We start from the raw sequence: 14,324 nt of genomic DNA, 5'->3' as shown, positions 1-14,324 counted from the left end.
AGAAAAGTGGTTCTTTGGTTTGTACAGATTGCTGACCCCTGTTTTGGGTGGACGGCCATGTCTTTGCAGTTGTGCCATATTCTTTAAACTTTCAGATAATGGGGTTTAAGTAGCGTTCAGTGGAAATTCAGCTTTCCTCTTCTTCTTGGTCCAAATCAAGGTTAACATTTAAGCCGACCAGCTCTGTCAGTGATTGATCAAACAGGATGTCAGTTTTATAAGCTATCTGCAAAGATTTACAGCTTCACCAATATGTTAAATATACAATCAGTGTCAGTGATTTGAGCCTGCCTTGGATTTTAGACATTGGGTAAATAACTAACTGAGTTTGGAGCTGTCAAATTGTGTCACAAGCATCTTCTTGCACAGTTTGTACAGGACGATGAGAAGCTTGTTACAGTAATGAATAAACAACTGCAACTGTTCCAAGTGGTAGGAATCCATTCACCGACTTTATAGTATTTATTCAACCATAATGCATGAATGAAAGTGTTTCTGTTTCATTTCCTGATGTTTTTTCCAGATTAATTTTTTCAACAAATTCCTACCTGCCTTTGGGTCCTTTACATCCTAAATAGCATAAGGATAAGACCAAGCAGCAGCCATTACGCTTACACTATAGAGTCTGTTGTGCTCAAAATATCCCACACAAAATGTGGTAAGCTTTAGAATCAAGAATCGAGAGTCTTTTTTTTCCAATATCTAACCATATTGAAGTTTTGGTGGGTCAGAACTCACACATAACACACATGTCATACGAGTAGCGTGGCCCCTTTAAAGGCATACTATGCAACATTTTTCAGTTAATTAATGTGTTCCATACTGTTTTGGATGATTAAATGAGTCATTTCAGGTCAAACAAAGGTATTCTCGGCCGCCCTGGGGGTCTGTGGGGGAAATACCGCACTTGCAATTGCAAGAGCTCTTGACGCGCACACACAGAAGTCTCGCTTTACGGCGAGAACTCCATGTGTTTTTGCCCTGCCATTCACTATATGCACGCGCGAAAGCAACAACAAAGAACCGCGTGTTAACGTCAAATAAATATGCAAGCATATCGAGTTTTATTATTATTATTATTACTATTATTATTATTATTTCTTTTCTTTTCTTTTTTTTATGTTGGCGAGATGCTACCGCGGCGGCCGCGGCGAGGCGGCAGCGGCCGCGGCTTGGCGAGGCGGTGGCGGTAGCGTCTCGCCAACATTAAAAAAAATATAATAATAATAATAATAAAACTGGCGAGGCGGCGGCGGTGGCTAAGATAACGCTGCGGGAGGCTTGATGTTCATACCTTCACTGTGTTAGTCATTGTTTGTACTGCCGTTTTTTCCACTTTTCGTTGCGTTCGCCTGTCTGCTAAGCTCAAAACAACCGCGCCTGGCTTGACGGAGAAACCAGAACAGCTGAGCATCTTTATGACAGTGCACTTTTACTTTCGCCCTCTGGGGGGAGCCTCGCTGGAAAATCAACCCCGATTGCATAGTATACCTTTAAGGGATGGAGCTGTGTGCATGAGCAGCCGTAACGTGTGTGGTAGAGCGAGAGAGAGAGAGAGAGAGAGAGAGAGAGAGAGAGAGAGAGAGAGAGAGAGAGAGAGAGAGAGAGAGAGAGCGAGCGCGCGGAGGGTTGGAACGAGTGCGTTGGTGAATGACGGTTTAGCCCAAAGTTATTAGAGAGTTTAGCAGTGAATGTACAGTATAAGGTAAGATCACAGTACAGTTTAAGTCACAGTTGTCGGCGAAAAAAGGCTGTCACTTCTAAAGGACAAAGCGGAGCCTTCGTGTAAGTTGTTCACTAACTGCTGCAGATAAAGTAAAAGGGGTTAGCCCCGAAGTTAGAGTCAACTTCGGACCTGGAGGAAACTTTCCCCTGTGCTTGCCGACAACGGTCTGGGAGTAAACAGGAAAAGTTAACACACAGATACAAATCAAGAGATATTGAATGTTGAATGTGCTGACAACACCCTGGCGCGGATTCAGGCGGGGGCGCAGGGGGCGCGCGCACCCCCCTTTTGGAGACCAAAAGTATTTTTTAAAGAGCCCGAATTTTTAAACATCCTTCCTAGAATTAAGATTAATAGCCAGTACCTGTCATTTAGAACGCACTGTGATGCCGGCGCGGCATAAAATGTCGTCGCAATCACCGATACTGGCGGCGGCATTTAGTGCCCAAATATGGGCAGTAATGGCGGCCTGACGTCACATCCTGTGTCGTTTCTTAGCAGAGGCACTGCGCTCACACAGCTGTGATAAACAACAATTATTTCGGATTCCCAGAGGACTTCACCATTGAAATTTTCTAGAGCTATTGTTGAAGCAACAATGCCTACGTGCATGGCAGTTTGATGTTGCAATACATCGGGTAAAAGTGGAAAAAACATCACAAAAATAAGGAGACCGCTGCCGCAGCAGACAGATTCAACTCACATCGTTCCTTTGTGGTCTCCTTGCCTCAAACTGGTATGGCTGGATTTCGTCAAAAATCAGGTTGCTGTCAAGAAAGTCTTCTATATATTCCAAATCGCTCTCAGATGATGATGATAAATCCATGAAACTCCATCACTATCGCTAAATAATCACTCTCTGCCGCACCGGTCGTCGCCATCTTGGATAATAGCGCGCAGTGACGAGCCTGTTCTTCTTCTACTACTACTTCTTCTTCTTCTTCTGTTGTGTGTTCTGGCAGTTTACATCCTGTGTGCATTACCGCCATCAGCTGGACGGATATGCAATTTAGAAATATATTTTCCTATATATCTTTATATCTTAATGAAACTAAATGATATCTATACTTTCACACTCACACACACATACACACTAAATCCTCCCAGCTAATTCTGTATCTTTTAAATATTTAAGTGCTTTAAATATTTTATCTGATTGATGCTTCCCTAATAAATCAGCCATCTTTACTGAACTCCCCAATACCCTTTCCAGTTCTTTCCTCTCTTTTATATATTTTCTACAATAAATCAAAACATGTTCTACTCCTTCGATTTCTCCACAATAAGAACAATTACCTGTTGGATGTTTCCCTATTATTTTTAAACCAGTATTTAAACTAGTATGCCCTATCCTCAACCTGTTTATCCATATTTCCTCTCTTCTATTCATCATATAATCTTTTCAAAGATGTACTAGTTGACCCCAGTCATTCCCTGACAAACATCTCAAAATATTAATACCTTTTTTTACATTTATCAATGATCTTCTGTATATGTATCTTAAATGAAAGTTTTTCATCAAACCATACGCCGAGGTACCTTATGATATTTACCTGTTTCAATTTATGCCCATATAATGTAAGATCTACTGTTGGATTAACCCTTTTCCTTGAAAAACATATTACTTGTGTAGTGTGTATTGTCTGATTTAAACCTTTTAGTGCCACATGTGTTTTATTGTTAAAACTAAGAATGGTCTCCTTTATGAAAACATACTAGGCTTAAAACTATTGCCAAGCAACTTGCATATGATGAACGATGAGAGTGAGAAAGAGATCTTTACATCATATAAAGATGATCTATCATCAGGATCAACATTTAGGCAGGACGTGAAGTTGTGGCACACAAAGTGGTCATCATCAGTGGAAAAACCCAGCTCTCTCCCTGAAATTCTAAGGATAACAAATATGAAGTGCTACCCAAACATTTCTATGATTCGTCACCTTCTGTCAGTTATACCTATCACGAGTGCTTCTGTGGAACATAACTCGGGCCTTAAAGCAGTGAAAACTTTGCTGAGGTCAACAATGGGACAGGAAAGGTTTGTGGCTTTGCTACTTATGTATGTCCACAAGGACATTCATTTAGACATCAACAAAATCAGACATATTTGCCCAGAAGCATCCTAGAGGGTTGACATTCATAAACCCATTATCATCGTCATCATAAAGTTGAAGGTGTTGTAGAAGAGAACAATATTCTTTGTCAAGTCTTACAGTTCTATTATAGGCTTATGGCTTAACTTCACCGTACATGTTCATTGGTTTAACTTACTTTAAAAAAAAAATGTTCTCAACATGGTTTATCTTGTTAAAATGTGTTAAAAAAATCCTTTGTCACTTGAACTATACCAAACTGTTCTTAAGTCCTTGGGTCTTTCTAAGTATTTTTTTTCTTAATATAGTTTATATGGTTAAAATATATTGTTAAAATACATGTATATTTTTAAAACTCTTGTCAATTGAACCATACCAAACTGTTCTTTAGTCCTTGGGTCTTTTTATTTCATTTTCTGTATACATATCATTTCTGGAAATAAAGAAAATCTTTGTTTGATTAATTGTTGATAAGGATAATTTTTTCTTCAAACTACTTTTTAACCTTGTGCATGCTGTAAAAAGCACGAGATTTTGACTTAAAAACCCATTTTCAATTACAATAAGGTAATCATGCTAATTCCACTTATGTTCATCCATTAAAATTATTATCAATTAAAAAATCCTTAGATGAATAATTAGGGTAGTGTAAAAAAGTAAAGATGGCATTCTTTGGTCATTTAGCCTCACACTGTCTCGACCCCATGACCCTTGACCCTTGACCCCATGACCCTTAGGTGCGCACCCCCCTTTGAAAAATCCTGGATCCGCCCCTGACACCTCCTGAGAAGGTAAAAAGTTTGAAAATAGCCCTTAGCATATGATAAGATTTAAATGTTCAAGTAAAAAAAGACAGGTAGCAGTCCCTTTACAGAACAATGTAAAACAATGTACAGTTGCATGAATGTATCAGACAAACATTCCTGGAGAAGTTAAAAAATGTTCAAATGGTCATTAGCAAAAGGTGAAATCTTCAAGTTACAGAACTGAACAATTTGAGGGTGTGTCTAAACAAGCACTCCCTGAGAAACTAAAATGTGAAATAGACATTAGCACATGAGAGACAGTGTAAATAATTCTTAATGTTCTTAATATTAACATGTAAACAGACTATCAACTTGCCTTGTGGTTTACTTGGTTCTCAGCAGGGGGCGATAGCCCTCGCAACTTTTGGAAAGAAGCTATTTATTTAAGTCTATTAATTTTTTTAATGTTGCTGAAAGTTATCTAATGGAAGCAAAAGTGCATTGCTCAGGTTGGTGGGATCTGTGACATTGCAGTATAACTCATGGCCGAATCTGGTAGATGGCATCCCACAATTCCCTGTGCTGTCTTCACCACCCGTGCTAAATCCTTTCTTTCCTCCCATATCATACCGTTATGCTGAGACAAAAGGTGCTTTCAATTGTGGCTCAATAAAAGCTTAATAGTATCTGAGTAGAAAGTCCAGTCTGTTTCAGGTTCCTGAGAAAGAAGAACTGTTGTTGGCCCTTCTTTACTATATAATTGGAAGTGTTCACAGTCCAGGTGAGGTCAGAAGAGATGTAAATGCCCAGGAACTTTATGCTGTCCATACGCTTCACCAGCTTTCCATGTATGCAGAGAGGAGTGTGATCAGTCTTCCTGGACCTCTTATTCCACTATAGATCACTGTTGACCACTGTTGGAGGAAGAGCAGAAATCAGCCTTCAGAGGCTCAAGACTGGCTATAAGCTCCAGAGGTGTGACATTGCTACTGTCAAGCCTCATCAATCTCCAAGGGTCCAATTACCAACAATGCTTTTTCAGTGTCTAAAAATTCAAGAGCCAGTTTTGTGTTGGCTTTGTATTAATTTTTTTTTTGGTCTATTGGGTCATTTTTGTGTTGGATAGACCTCATCTCTAAGTTTCATTGAAAGCTTTTCAGCTATTCCAGTCAGTCTCCCGCAGTGCCTCCCTGTTCCTGGTTTACCAAAGGTGTTCTAACTTATAATTAACTGATCTGGTTTCCATTCAGAAATCAGACCTTTTCATGCTCCTGGCAGATGTAGGTTGACAGTAATCTTTCAATTTTTCCAAAGACCGGAAGTAATACTGTGATAAGGCTGTGATAGCCACCATTAAACTCTAAGAGGGCAGCACTAAGATGATTTTAAGACAAATATTGAAGAGCTGAAAAAGTTCACATAAAAATAATAATAATAAAAAATTACATTAACGTTAAAGTAGCATCCCATGGCCCAGTTTACAAAGTTTGATTTTGGGGGAAGTTACACTTTTAAAACATTTTGTTGTGTACTTGGAGTCTGGAGGAGGGCAGAAAAATTTAATGTAGTCTGTCCAGGAGCTGTAGATATCTTTATATTCAGTTTTGTATTAAGTTTTTTTTTTACAGTAATGTCATAGTATTTGCTGCAGAGCGGCTAAAAAAAGGTCATAGACTTCTAGCTTACCAATTTCGTGAATCCACTATTTTTATGTCTCAAAGCAATTTTGTAGTCCAAGCGAAGCTACAAGTGGATAAGTGAACATGTTCAGTTGTTTATCACACCGTCAACCAGCATACTGCAGAAATGGCAGAACAGGGTGGAGTGTAACTCTCTTTGGCCTGGAGGGGATGGGTGTGAAGTACCTCCTTTAGATTTAGAGAGACAGCACCAAAAATAGTTGCTCTCAGACACACCTCAGAACAGGGGAAAAAGGGGTAACGTGGGGGAAATTAACCAGGAATTTAGACTAAAACATTGCAGTTCCACTTTATATAGACCACAACTGAATAAATCCAATGTGAACAGGAAGAACTGAAAAGCAGTCATGACTATTTCTGTGCTGTATTACCTGCTCTTGTTCCCAAGACTTGTTGCATAAGTTTTCATTTCTCTGCTATGGGTTTTCATCAAGTTATTTTTCCTTGTTTTATATAAGTTCCCACATTTGGGTCTATTACTTTTCAAATGTATGACACAAAGCCTGTAATACAGAACAAACTCATCACTAATTTCAAAGCACAGATTTTCTGTCAAATGCCATTTACACTCGACGACCAGAATGCTAGAGTTGTTCTCTGCGAATACAGATTTATTATCAGGTTCAAGTCTGAACTGTGGCTAGACTACTCCAGAAATCTAAGATTGCTTCTAGTCAAATGAAATATGTTGAAAAAAAATCCAAGATTACTTTGAACCTAAATCTACCATGGGTTTCAGCCCAGAGTAAATAAATTGGCTGCATTCAGGGAAACAGTTTCTGGTAAGTCTAAAACCTTTGTTTGACTGTATTTGTTTAATTTGGAAAATGTTAAATCGCAAAGTTATACTATAAGCTGCCTGAGAAGAGCCCGGGCATAGAAAAAATAAAGTTTACTCATTAAACAGCTGTTTTAATTACAATTATTGTTTGATGTTAGATACCTGGTAATACATTCTCAATTGGGGATGCAAAATGTAAGTATAGAAAAATCTGAGGAGTTTCAGTCAGGCTTCAGAGCTCATCAGAGCACCGAACCAGCTCTGATGAACGTCACTAATGATATTCTCATGGCCTCAGATAATGTATTTGTGTCTGTACTTGTCCTGTTAGACCTCAGTGCTGCATTTGATACACTTGATCACAATATTCTCCTAGAAAGACTTAAACATACTTTAGGGATTAAGGGGAAATCAGTAGACTGGTTTAAATCTTATCTGTCTGAAAGATTCCAGTATGTTCATGTTAATAATGAATCTTCAAACTCTAGGGTCACTTGTGGAGTACCACAGGGTTCAGTCCTTGGGAAAATTCCCTGTACTATTAGCCTCTGGTAATCAGGGGCGCCTGTAGAAATTTTTCATAGGGGTGGCCAGAAGGGGCCACTTAAAACTCTTGGGGTGGCACACTGAAACTAAAAGCCATCATTTCAGGATTTTATTCTACGGTTGTTGTAAAGCTGCCTGTAGAAAACTATCAGAAAGACTTAAGTAAACACCTATTGCTTTATTTTGGTTTATTGTGTGATTTTTAATGTTACTAATGATCTAATGTGCATAGACACAGTACAATGACAGTACAGTTTACATTTTGAGTTGAACAATATTTGCTTTGTATTGTGTAATCATGTAGGAATAGGGTGTACATTTATTCATTTATTGAATACAAAAAAATACTGGGGAAAAGCAGATACTGGCAGATAAAAATAGAAGCAAGAACAGAAACGACATCTGTTTTTATGTAACAGGAATTTCAGGGAAAACAAGGAACAACAGTCATATTTTGATTACAAGGTTATACTGTATGTGTAAGAAACAGTTATACCTTTACTTAGTCTGAAACAAAAATAATAATTACTTTTACAAAAATTACTTTCAAAGGTCCATAGTCTACAACTCTGGTTACCAGGCTCAATTCAAGCCATTTACATGTGTTGTACTAGTCTTTAGAAAAGCATCTTCTTCTGTCCTCTTGACAGGTTCAAGGGAAGATTTTTAGTTGTGGCTGCTTGGATTGCTCTGCTCTTGACAGGGAGATATTTATATTGAAACAGGAGCGAAAGTTAGTTATTCTGACATTAAAACGATGATGAAAATAACAATAAATAATAATAATACCAGCCTTTCCATAGTAATGATCAATTCTAGCTGTATTAATGGCCTTTTGATTCAGACAAACAAAACTAAACTATATATATATATATATATATATATATATATATATATATATATGTATATATATATATATATATATATATATATATATATAATTCAATTCAATTCAATTCAATTTTATTTATATAGCGCCAAATCATGAAACATGTCATCTCAAGGCACTTTACAAAGTCAAGTTCAATCATATTATACAGATTGGGTCAGATTATACAGATTGGTCAAAAATGTCCTATATAAGGAAACCAGTTGATTGCATCAAAGTCCCGACAAGCAGCATTCACTCCTGGGGAACCGTAGAGCCACAGGAAGAGTCATCTGCATTGTACATGGCTTTGCTGCAATCCCTCATACTGAGCAAGCATGAAACGACAGTGGGAAGAAAAACCACCCATTAACGGGAAAAAAAACCTCCGGCAGAACCGGGCTCAGTATGAACGGTCATCTGCCTCGACCGACTGGGGTTACAGAAGACAGAACAGAGACACAACAAGAGAAACAAAAAGCACAGAAGCACACATTGATCTAGTAATCTGTTCTACATTAGATGGTAGTAGCGGGTGAGCCGTCTTCTCTGGATGATGTCACAGTTAACAGAACGCCAGACCAGGTGTACCTACTATGAAGAGAAAAGAGAGAGAACAGAAAGTTAAAGCAGAAATGACAACACATAATGCATAATTGAAGAACAGTAGAACTCAATATGGTGAGAAAATTAGATCCTGATATACTCCAGTAACCTAAGCCTATAGCAGTAAAACTATAAAGGTAGCTGAGAGTAACATGAGTCACTAGTTATAATTTTTGTCAAAAAGAAAAGTTTTAAGCCTAGTCTTAAAAGTAGACAGGGTGTCTGCCTCACGGACCAAAACTGGGAGTTGGTTCCACAGGAGAGGAGCCTGATAGCTAAAGGATCTGCCTCCCATTCTACTTTTAGAGACTCTAGGAACCACCAGCAGACCTGCGGTCTGAGAGCGAAGTGCTCTGTTAGGAACATACGGGGTAATCAGAGCTCTGATATATGATGGAGTTTGATTATGAAGGGCTTTATACGTTAGAAGAAGAATTTTAAATTCTATTCTTGATTTAACAGGAAGCCAATGAAGGGAAGCTAAAATTGGAGAAATATGATCCCTCTTGTTGATTTTCATCAGAACTCTTGCTGCAGCATTTTGGATCAGCTGAAGGCTTTGAACTGCATTTTGTGGAATTCCTGATAGTAAAGAATTACAATAGTCCAGCCTTGAAGTAACAAATGCATGGACCAGTTTTTCAGCATCACTCCTGGACAGAATGTTTCTAATTTTGGCGATATTCCGGAGGTGAAAAAAGGAAACTCTGGAAACCTGTTTAATATGGGATTTAAATGACATGTCTTGGTCAAAAATAACACCAAGATTTTTTACTTTATTACCAGAGGCCAGTTTAATGCCACCCAGATTAAGTGATTGGTTAAGAAGTTTATTTTTTGAGGACTCTGGCCCAAAGATTAAAACTTCGGTCTTGTCAGAATTTAGATGCAGGAAATTTAAAGTCATCCAGCTTTTGATGTCATCAAGACATGACTGCAGTCGAAGTAATTGATTGGATTCATCAGGATTTATGGATAAATATAGCTGAGTATCATCAGCATAACAGTGGAAATTAATCCCATGCTGTCTGATAATTTTGCCTATCGGAAGCATATATATAGTAAAGAGAATTGGTCCAAGGACTGAACCCTGTGGTACTCCACAGGTGACCCTAGAGTTTGAGGAAGATTTATTATTAACATGAACAAATTGGAATCTGTCTGACAGATAAGATTTAAACCAGCCTAATGCTTTCCCCTTAATCCCTACAGTATGTTCAAGTCTTTGTAGGAGAATATTGTGATCAACTGTATCAAACGCAGCACTGAGATCTAACAGGACAAGTATAGACACAAGTCCATTATCTGAGGCCATGAGAATATCATTAGTGACCTTCACCAGAGCTGTTTCAGTGCTATGATGAGCTCTGAAGCCTGACTGAAACTCCTCAAGTAGGTCATTACTTTGTAAATGTTCACAAAGTTGATTAGCAACTACTTTCTCAAGAATTTTTGATAAGAAAAGAAGATTAGATATAGGTCTGTAATTTACTAACTCATCTTGATCAAGAGAAGGTTTCTTAAGTAAAGGTTTAATAACAGCTACTTTCAAAACCTGTGGTACATATCCATTTACTAAGGATAGATTAATCATGTCTAAAATAGTGCCACTGATCAAAGGGAATATGTCCTTAAACAACTTGGTGGGGATTGGGTCTAACATACAGGTAGAAGGTTTAGATGAAGCTAAAATTTTAGATAGCTCAGAAAGCTCTACTGCTTCTAAACAGTTCAAACACTGCGCAGATTCTAAAGATTCCTCCAATGCTGCCTCACTTATATATATATATATATATAATTTATTTATGCTGCTCTGTGTCCTTATCATGCTGCTCTATTTGTTCCTCTCCTCCATCCACCTCTTCTTTCTCCTCCTCCTCCTCACTCGTTCTCTGTTGCTCCCCTGTCATCTCTTTATCTCCTTCTGCTGTTATTTTCTTCTTAAAACAAGAAGATATGTCTGTGAACTTTCTCTTCATGTCTGGAAATTGACACACCATACACAAGCACCAGCTAACAACGGTAGCTACGTAACTCGGAAAACTTGTCAAAAAGACACCAAAAGTCGCTGTCCCCCTCCTCTTTTACAAACGAATAATTTGACTAACTTACTTACCGTTAGTCTTATTGGCTTTCCTTTTATCACTGTTGAAGGCGGGCACGCGCTAAGCCGTAGTTGTCTGAGAACGCAACAGCGGCTAGAAGGGAGGGGGAAGGAGTGAGGGAGCGGCAGGTGAGCTACAGTGCGCGAGAAGGTCAAGGAGAGCGGCTGTGCTGCTAGCTGTGCATAATGGGATGAAATGCTAAACTGACACTACTTTCATTTACACTGGCGAGTGGGGTGGCCAGGACATTGCCAGTTGGCACAACTGCTGGTAATAAAGTAAAAAATCTTGGTGTTATTTATTACCAAGACACGTCATTTAAATCCCATATCCAACAGGTTTCCAGGGTTTCCTGTTTTCACCCCCGGAATATTGCCAAAATTAGAAATATTCTGTCCAGGGGTGATGCGGAAAAACTAGTCCATGCATTTGTTACTTCAAGGCTGGACTATTGTAATTCTTTACTATCAGGATCTATGCAAAATGCTGTTTGAAGCCTTCAGTTGATCAAAAATGCTGCAGCAAGTGTATGGCGTCAAGTTTATGTCTAAACCCCCGTGAGCAAACATATTCGCATGTATGTTAAACTATTTCTGCGCATGGTTTATGTACCTCCGCGCGAGAAACTGCCGCTTCGAGAGGAGAAAATCGCTCTCCGCACGCGCCAGCTCCTCCAACACGCGCTCGGGACTTCATCGTGCGCATGATTTTCTATCCAGTGGCCGCGCTCGAGTACGGCTGCGCTCTCGAAAGTGTCTCTGCGCTCGGACTGATTTTCTCCTCGCGCGAAGGAAAATGTGTTTTGACAGGTTGGGCGGAGACGCACCTCTTCTGTAAGCCTCCTCCTGATTGGGCCTTGCAGACACGATCACACAGGAAGTAGTGTCAGGAAGATTTTGACTGACAGCTCGTCATCCATAAATGAAGAAGACTGCTGGAGGCGGGACAATGGGGAGGCTTCTCCAACGTTAGTGGTACGTGGGGTAAGTGGAATTCACAACCGTACTTGCCCCCAAAAAGCACAATTATTCCTTGTGGAGTAGTGCTATCTTCGAATAAACAGCCGTAGAATGACATAATTCTATTTGGTCGAATTGTTCAGGGATATATAGTTAGCAGTTACAATGTTTCAGCACGAGAGAGAAATGTTGACTGCTGTATGCTGCGTTAGCTACTGCAGCGCTTCAGTGATGATGTTAACCGATGCTAATGAAACAGGTTAATAATTTGACTTAGATTAAGCTTCAAATTCCACCAAATTAGTTGTTAATGTTACGTAAGCAGGTTTTATTGTGTTAGTAGCTGTTAGATTAGAGTAAAGAGTATGTCCTACTGTTCTTGGGTTTTTTGTCTCATTTTGTAAAATACCATGTTTGAGCTTTTATGGTCATCAAATAAGTGTATTTGATGTACAGAAAATGTTATTTACATTGCAGACCAAAAAGTCAAAAAATTGGCCTATACAGCTATAATATAAATTCATAAATGGCAAGTGTAATATTAAGATATATCATCATAGTCTGGGTGCGATTTGCCGGGGGGGGGGGGATGGGGGGGATTTAATAATAATAATAATACATTTTATTTCAAGCGCTTTTCAAAACACTCAAGGTCACTGTACATGTAAAAACAATAAATGGTAAAAGCAGTCATCATAATAAAAAGAAACAACACAAATTACACAGAGGAAAGTAATATAAAATCATAATGAAAAGGCAATCTTGAACATGTGGGTTTTGAGTTTTGATTTGAACATGGGTAAAGACTCGGTATTGCAGATGTCAGGGGGGAGAGAATTCCAGAGTGTGGGTGCAGAACGAGAAAAAGCTCTGCTCCCCATGGTTTTAAGACGGGCTGAAGGAACAACTAAGTGAGTGGTAGAAGAAGATCTAAGTATGCGGGAGGGAGTAGAAATTTGAAGTAAATCAGAAAGGTATGGAGGGGAGAGATTGTGAATAACTTTAAAAGTAAGTAGGAGGATTTTGAACTGAATTCTATACTCCACAGGTAGCCAGTGGAGCTGCTGCAGGACTGGGGTGATGTGATGAAAAGAGGGGGTTCTAGAAATGATGCGAGCTGCTGAGTTTTGTACTGACTGAAGCTTGTGAATGGATTTTTGAGGAAGGCCGAAAAGAAGAGAATTACAGTAATCAATGCGGGAAGTGACCAGTCTATGAACAAGAGTGCAGGTGGAGCTAGGGGAGAGAGAGGGGCAAAGGCGATTGATATTGCGTAAGTGAAAGTAAGCGGAGCGGGTAAGGTTGTTAATGTGAGAGGAGAAGGACAAGGTACTATCAAGGATGACACCCAGACTCTTGACCTGAGGTGAGGGGGAGATTATGGAGTTGTCAAATGAAAGGGAGAAACTGTCAGCTTTGGCTAAAGTAGATTTTGTTCCCACTAAGAGGATTTCTGTCTCGTCATTATTCAATTTAAGAAAGTTGGAGGTGAACCAGGATTTTATTTCGGTTAAGCAGGAGATTAATGAAGGAGGTGGGAGTGAAGAGTTTGGTTTACAAGAAAGATAGAGCTGGGTGTCATCCGCATAACAGTGAAAATTGATGTTAAATTTCCTAAAGATATTGCCAAGGGGGAGAATGTAGATGATAAAAAGTAGGGGTCCTAGAACAGAGCCTTGGGTAACACCGGTGGTAACTGGAGAGGAGCTGGAACGATATGACTTAATCTGAACAAACTGAGTGCGGCCAGAAAGATAGGATTGAAACCAGGCTAGGGGAGTATGAGTGATGCCAATTGTATAAAGTCGAGGGAGTAGGGTAGAGTGTGAAACTGTGTCGAAGGCTTCACTTGGATCAAGAAGAATGAGGATGGAAATTAGACTAGAGTCAGCTGCTATTCAAAGATCATTACCCCCCCCCCCCGCCCTGTTTGTGACGTCCCCCCCTCTGGTCAGTCATGTTTCATGCCTGGGGGGATACATTAACACCCCCCCCCCCCCCGGTCTTAATTGAAAAATGTATATAAATTAGGGCTGTCAGTCGCCGTTAATTGCGCGTAAAAACACACACACACCTTTCCCTAATGTTTTTTCCACGCCGTGCTCTCCGGACTGTTTCTTTTACCCTCGGCGCTTTCCGTAGTTTCAAGAGCGCTAGAGACTGTAGCAAAACAGACCCACGCTCACTGTTG

This window comes from Fundulus heteroclitus, chromosome 20 (assembly GCF_011125445.2).
Source record: "Fundulus heteroclitus isolate FHET01 chromosome 20, MU-UCD_Fhet_4.1, whole genome shotgun sequence".
Lineage (NCBI taxonomy): Eukaryota > Metazoa > Chordata > Actinopteri > Cyprinodontiformes > Fundulidae > Fundulus > Fundulus heteroclitus.
The sequence above is the reverse complement of the archived record's forward strand: the minus strand, read 5'-3'. Positions refer to the sequence as shown.